Here is a 7,599-nt window from a genome sequence, read left to right as displayed (position 1 = left end):
TCTCTATCGCTCTCTCTGTCTGTCTGTCTCTGTTTCTCTCCCCCGCTCTCTCTCTCTCTGTGTCTCTCTCTCTCTCTCTCTCTCTCTCTCTCTCTCTATCTCTATCTATGTGTCTCTATATATCTCTGTCTGTCTCTCTCTCTCTCTGTGTCAATCTATGTGTCTGTCTCTCTCTCTCTCTATCTATGTTTCTCTATTGCTCTCTCTGTCTGTCTGTCTCTGTTTCTCTCCCCCGCTCTCTCTCTCTGTGTCTCTCTCTCTCTTTGTGTCTATGTGTCTGTCTCTCTCTCTCTCTCTGTCTATCTCTATCTATGTGTCTCTATCGCTCTCTGTCTGTCTGTCTCTGTTTCTCTCCCCCGCTCTCTCTCTCTCTCTGTGTGTCTCTCTCTCTTTGTGTCTATGTGTCTCTATGTGTCTGTCTCTCTCTCTCTCTCTCTCTGTCTATCTATGTGTCTCTATCGCTCTCTCTGTCTCTCTCTCTCTGTTTCTCTCTCTGTATCTATGTGTCTCTATCTCTATCTCTGTCTGTCTATCTCTATCTATGTGTCTCTATCACTCTCTCTGTCTGTCTGTCTCTGTTTCTCTCCCCCCTCTCTCTCTGTGTCTCTCTCTCTTTGTGTTGCTTACCTGCTGCAGAGTGACGTTCCGCAGCGGAAAGACCTCCCTTTCTTTAGAGATCGGTTTTATCGTGGACAGCTAGAGAAGATGGATTTGTGGGTTAATTCACATTTTATACCATGATCCACAAATTCCTACAATTTGATGTAATGTAAACTTCACTTACTTCGATCACTTCCCCCTCCACGGTCAGAAACCCCTTGGCGTTCCTGCAGGTGCTGAGGGGCGTCAGTGGTGAGAGTGGACGGATGAGGGCCTCCGCCTGCTCTTTTAATTCTTCGGATAGTGCTATAGGAGCACTTCTAAAGAACATAGTGTCCTTATTAACCACTATAATATAGGGTGGAGAGTTCCCTCTCAGGGAATGCCCCTTTATAAAATAATGGCCACCCTCTTTAAATTTCCCCCCGAACTCTTCGTAGGAAGCCAGTTTTCCCACTGACTCCCCATCTGAGACTGCGGCCAGAATATTTTTTTTGGTTGTAACTGGCCTTGCACCTGCGGGATCAAAGTCCCAGACCACCACCTTGCTCTGCTCCACCATCCCCACGACACACAGGTGGATCGGTGGGGGTCGGAAATAAGGGGTGGGGGGCTTTGTCCACAAGAGTGCATGTAACGCCATTCTGAAATAATACAATAAACACAAAGTAAGGATAAATTAAAGAATAGGACAGTATTAAAAAAGGCTTACGCTTCTCTTATATATTATCTTTAGCGTAATAGTGTTATAAACTATATAATGTCCTTTTAAGAGTGCCTTGAATTGACTTAAAACAGGAGAGTGATTGGAAATAACAAGATATATAACTTAGCAATCTTTAAAATGATTATTTGTTAGCAATTTCATGTTTTTTGTAATTAAAATATATATGGACTTAATTAATTTGAGGTATTCTTAATAGTGTTCAAGTTATTATCACATTAGAAAGGAAAAACCCTCTTGAAAGTATTCTAATTATCATCATTATCATTTGAGAGGAAAAACGCTTACCTTTCTCTTATCTTGTCGTACGTTCAATGAAAATCTAAAATGTCAGCGGTGGTGTGAGGCTCACTAAAGCCTTTTGATCTCACCGCTTCGGACGTAGTAACCAGTGAGTGAAGGCTCATCATTGGAGAGAAATGTGCAATGTGACAGTGATTGGCCGACAAACAACAACAACTTACACTCGCGGGTGAGATGAAAGCGCTCGGTGAGGCGCAGATCCTCTCCGCAAACAATGGCTGATGACGCTTAGTATTTGTTCAACCTGATACAATTTGCAAGAGGTGACTCTAAAACTATAAACTATACTTTATTGAGCGATATTAACCCTCCTCTCACATTTGTTTCTCCCACTTTACTTAAGTGTTCCATCTGTTTTAACTGCTCTTATATTAACACAAAAATCGTTACTGATCACCCCATTTAGTATAACATCTTTTTAATTTAAGCTGCAAACAATGTCTCAGACTAGTGGTTTTTACACTTTTCAGCTCACCTGTTTATATTTGTTTATTTATTGGATCTATGTACTGGATTTATATTATCTAGATGTTTTTATTAATAATCCATTGAGCTTTCTGACTGAATTCCACTTTGTGCTTGGTGTGACATTGATTGATTGTTGCAGAAATAGACATGATTTTCTTTTGCGTTCGACTTCTGAATTTCCGAGTGCCCCCTGAACGCCTCAGTGAACACTACAACTGAACTGCGCATGCGCACCCTTCGGTCCTGCCGTCTTCTCTGGTAAGTAATTGTGAGCCGCTAACGGAGAATGATTTAATCGATATAAATACAATATAAGGTTTTAAAAAGCCGTTGAGGTTAGTTGGTAACTCATAGAGTTTATAACTACATGGATGAAAGTGAAATATTACCCATGTATTGCATATGCTGACGCTTGCTTAACACTAGCATAGCAGCTATTGTGACTTTAGCATGTTAAGTTAACGTTACATATGAGTTGGGGGTATGCCACGTTTTTAGTTAACGTTAACTGACGCGGTAGTTAGCTAACTAAGTCACCGGTTAGCTAGCTAACGTTACTATTATCAGTTAACGTGGCTAAAGTCAGTGCTAGCCGATATGCTAGTGTTAGCTGACCGTTAACGTCATGACGCCATGTTCACACCCAACGTGGCGCAAATTTCTTGTGCTATTGTTAAAGCGTAACCTACAACATGACGCGTTTATAGGCTGCTCTTGTTCTTACTATATTGTAGCTTCTTTGTTCACATAGAGCTCTATGAGACATGTTGGTACAGAACGAATTAAACTATGTGCATACCACTATGGTGTATATAATGACGCCGTACGAGTGTTGGTGGAGCTGCTACAATGTTAGCTTAGGCTAGCACTGCTCCATCCAGGCTCCATTCAGAAAACGAGCATTTTAAAGTTCGGTGCTCTTCCGTCTTGCCGACAGAAGTAACAAAACATGAACAAAAAAATCGACATAATTCTGTTATTTCGCTTGTTATTCGTTTATTGCAATTAAGTAAAATCTCTTTATTCTGGGCTCTTACTGCTGCACTGTAACCAGTCGCCATGATCTATACCGTGCTTACGTGTGATAGTGCAGCTCGATCGTCTACGGATGTCGTTACCATCCGTAAAGACCTGGCAAATGTGGGCCTTCCACATCACGTAAAACGCAGAAATTTAGTTAATTTGTCCATAGCTGATCCCCCTCCAGTGCGTCATGACGCCAAAACCCACAAATATTCCCACAGAGAATATCCAGCTCCTCCGGTCATGTTATATAGTTACAGGAAGGAGTTACACACCAATGTCATGCCTTTTAAACCGCCAACACATTAGTAAAAACGTCAGTAGGAACAAGCTAATTTCTAACATGAATACTGTTAATGCTCCTTAGGTCGTTTACCAGCAGTTTAAGCTGTTACCAGCATGTAGTAACATTTATGGCAAGAATAGTGGTATATATGATGAGCAAGAGGCTAGATATTATTATAATTATTATTATGATGTATATTGCATTTGAAATCCTGGCTTGTTTCTTTTAACCAGAGGCTACACACACACAAACTAATGAAGACTTAAACAATGCATGACAACGGTTGAGTTAATTCTTGATTTCCCATATGATGCTGGTAGTAATAAAGAGTAGTATTCTACCTCTGTAATGTATGTATTGAATAGATAATATATTGAATAGACAGGGTTTTTTTTTGTGTGTTTGGCTTGAAGCTTTAACCCGCTTACTGTCTTTTTGTCATATTGTTTCCTCTGGCAGACAACAGAACATCGATCCATATCTCCATTTTGGTTGGTAAGTATAGAAATGCTGTCATTAAATTGAAAACAGACCACAGAACTTCAATGTGAATCACTGTTTAGCATATGTAGATCTTTTTTGTTAAAAAAAAATATGAGTTTCAATATGTATTTCTTTCTATTGTGGATGTATTGTTTTAGCCAGAAATCAGATCTGTTCAATCAGAAAACATTAACATTTAAAAAGCTTGCATAATCTGTAACTAATAATTGATGGTGGCAGCGTTAATGTTGTGTCCTATGCTATAGAACCAGCTGCATTTCTTAAAGTCCTTGACAGGCAATAACACATATTGAAGGGATACGATTGTATGTTGTTGACAACAGTCGGTATCCCCACAGTCACACACACACTTTTATGTCCATTTTAAATTATACATTGATAATAAATAAGGAACCTGAAAGTACTTAAAATGAGCTTTAGGTTGGTTTTCTGAAGTGAATTGAAAATGTCTTTTTCTCTCTTTTCATCCCTCACCTCCTTCCTCTCCTGCAGGCTGACTCTGAAGTGTAAGTTCACACACATTGTTAATGTTAATGCTATAAGTAAATTGATATTACATTGGCTTTTAAATGTCCTCCCATCATAATAATCTGTCTTATCTGTACGTAACAATAATCACCCGACCGTAAGAACAGTTCTGGAGTCAAATGGGATGTGATACACTGGTTTTCTGAGAAGAATGTAAATGTAATGTATTTCTCTCCCGACTCTTCCTGTTTCCTCTCTGTCTTTAACTACAGACCATCACTGCTGGTGACTTCACAGTAAGTTCACACATGAGTGAAAACTGAATACACTTTGTTAAAACACATGGTGAAGTTGTTATGAAAAACTCCAAGCCGCACCTCCTGTGTGAGTCTGAGTCTCTTTTCGAGATTCCTGTCCAGGAATCCCCTTATTAACAAAAGGCTTTTATTCTGAAATAGTTTCAGAACAGTGAACAGGAAAAGGCAGTGACTCTCACGGCTGCATGAATTCAGAGTATCATCTTTTAATTGTGGATTGTTAACATCGTATGAATAAACTCCAATGCTTCTTAAACATTTTATATTTAAAATAAATAAGATGATTTATATAAACAATACTTCAGAATAAAATGAAAACTGGTAATCATTAAAGGCAAACCCTGTAAAAGGAGAGGTGGCAGCAGCGACGCTGTGAAACAACTTGGGAGAGAGACGCAAGCTGTGAGACATCTGAACCAGTCTACTCAATGATCCATTTATGGTCAACATTGTTTTTCATATAAATAAGTGAGGTATTATCGAGGTAGAATGGTTGATATTCTGGTCATTTAGATGTTCCTTAAATTGATCTTCAAACTGCTGTCTAAAGTGTCTTTGTATTGTGTCTTCCAGGTGTCCTGCTGTGCAGCATCTCTCCTCTATCACGTTGGCTCTCTATCTCTCCTATACCTTGTATCCACTCTGTCTACAAGTTGGCTCTCTATCTATCCTGTACCTTGTATCCACTCTGTCTACAAGTTGGCTCTCTATCTATCCTGTCACATCTACCGCTCTGTCTTTTGCATATGGCAACTCACACTTTGTGTCCCCCTCTATCCCACTCTCACGTTGGTAATCTTTGGCAATGGAATGGAACAAACTCTGGAAACCTTTCTCTGAACTGAACTGAATTTTGGACTAAGCTCTGTTGGCTCGACTTGGGTTACTGGTACCTAATCTATCTGACTTGAATACTCTGAGAGACTCTCTTCTCTCACCCTCACCTCTTACCTCTCCTATCTACAACTTATACACTTATCTCTAGAACACTATTGCTGTTTTTGCAACTCGGACAAAGCATTTATACTATTTCCGAGACTTTTTCCCAACACATTGGTTAAACAAAACTGAAAAGTTAATTCAGAAACTGAAAGAAACCACACATAACCTACATATTTTGTTGTAATTGATAAAAAGTACCTTTTATCATTTAGAATTGAATGGTACATTTTCAAATATATATTTCGAGTAAATCATTACATTAACATAATTCAAGAAAGTTGCTCCCTTGTTACTTTACATAAAAACAATTGTAGTAAAAGTCTATATCATATAAAAGGAATAGTTAATTTCCTGATCGTTGTTGCTTTGGAGCTCCGCTGGTTTGTACCCAAAGCTTTGTTTTGGTAGCAGTACTCTAGAAATCTGTAATAACAATTTCCTGTATAAACGTACATTATTTCAAACATTCAGTGTATTTGTGTGTTTAGTTGTTTCACTTTGTTCATACTGAAATAAAACAAAGCCATCTATAAGGAGGAAGTGGATTCATTGGGAGTTGCTGCCTTCTGTCTGCAGGCCCGACGTTCAGAAGCTTTCATCCATCATCACGTTGCCACGACAACGCTTCCTGATTTAATATAAACCCAAGTATTATAAGTTGTTCTCTTGGTGTTCTTGATCAGTAAAAGCAGACAAAGGTTTAATCTATTTTCACATTCTGCTTTGTTAAGTTACTTTTACCATTAATATTGTGTTTAGTACCTTGGTTGTGTACAATACAAGTAAAACAATAACATTTGTGGTTTTGAAACACAACAATGCCCAGAAAGAGTAAGAGGTCACAAGCTCAGAGCCAGCGCTGGCAGCGGACCAAAGAGAATCCCTGTGCAACAACGACTGAAGGAGCAGAATGTGTTGGTCCTGAGAGCAGTGAAGAGGTAAAGATGTCTGCAGAGTCTCATGCTGGAAGTGTGAAACAGGGAGTTCCAAGTGAGTCACAGGTATCATATGCAGACGCAGTAAAGAGTGGACGTCACAGTGAGGATCCATGTACAGCAGGACCTTCTAATGTCAGGCAGGTAAACCTTAGAGGTCAAGGTGATGAGTCATGTGTACCACAGGTATCAGATACTGTAAAGAGAGGACAACCCAGTAAAGAACCATGTGCAGCAGGACCTTCTAATGCAGACCGTGTAGACCCTGGAGATCAGCCTTCTGAACAACATGTCCGTGCATCCCACAGCCAGGCTTCTATCAGATACGGCAGATCCAGAAATCGGCAGTGCACCTGTAACTCACTGACCTTTCTTGCATTCCTCCATGAGAATGAAAGCATCACCAGAGCAGACCTGGACCATGTTTTGGATAAAGGTAACACGATGTATAGAGAGACCAGGAAACAAGTCACTAATCACATCTATCTGACCACCGACGAGCTCACTGATGAAGTTCCTGCACGCAGCGCTACACACCATGCAGACATGACTCAGCTTTCAAGGTACGGCACATTAGGAGAACCTTTACCTGGAGCTGTGGACAGCTTTCTGGACCTGGAGTCAGGACTCAGCTGCTTGTTGTCAGATGTGAAGTACGCTCTGCTGTTGATGAGACTCTTGTGTATCGCAGTGTTCAGAACCAAGTCGGGCAGATACGGTTTCTTTGACCCACACTCCAGAACAGCCAGAGGTTTGCCCCTACCAGCCGGTTCACGCACACCAGGTACTGCTGTCATGGTGACATTCTCACGTCTCAGTGACATGATTGACAGACTCAAGAAGTCCCACAGAATGATGGACACACAGTCCTCCTGTAACTATGAGTTAAAGCCTGTGGAGTTCTACAACGTGAACACAGTCAACCTGAACGGTGGTCTCCCAAACACAGACTGCAGACCTACAGCTGTCCCTGTGGATGAATCAAACTCACCTACAGCCACTGATGAGACCAGTTCACCTGAAACGACT

The 7,599-nt window shown here is 40.4% G+C and overlaps 1 long non-coding RNA gene across 1 annotated transcript; it reads left to right on the top strand.

Moving 5' to 3' along the window:
* Positions 1-4,277: 4,277 nt before the first annotated feature.
* Positions 4,278-6,178, top strand: LOC144411405 (uncharacterized). The gene is made up of 3 exons (XR_013468565.1): positions 4,278-4,414; positions 4,649-4,672; positions 5,267-6,178. It is a non-coding gene; the product is annotated as an uncharacterized LOC144411405 (long non-coding RNA).
* Positions 6,179-7,599: the final 1,421 nt, after the last annotated feature.

This window comes from Gasterosteus aculeatus, chromosome 8 (assembly GCF_964276395.1).
Source record: "Gasterosteus aculeatus chromosome 8, fGasAcu3.hap1.1, whole genome shotgun sequence".
Taxonomy (NCBI): Eukaryota; Metazoa; Chordata; class Actinopteri; order Perciformes; family Gasterosteidae; genus Gasterosteus; species Gasterosteus aculeatus.
The sequence above is the reverse complement of the archived record's forward strand: the minus strand, read 5'-3'. Positions and strand labels throughout refer to the sequence as shown.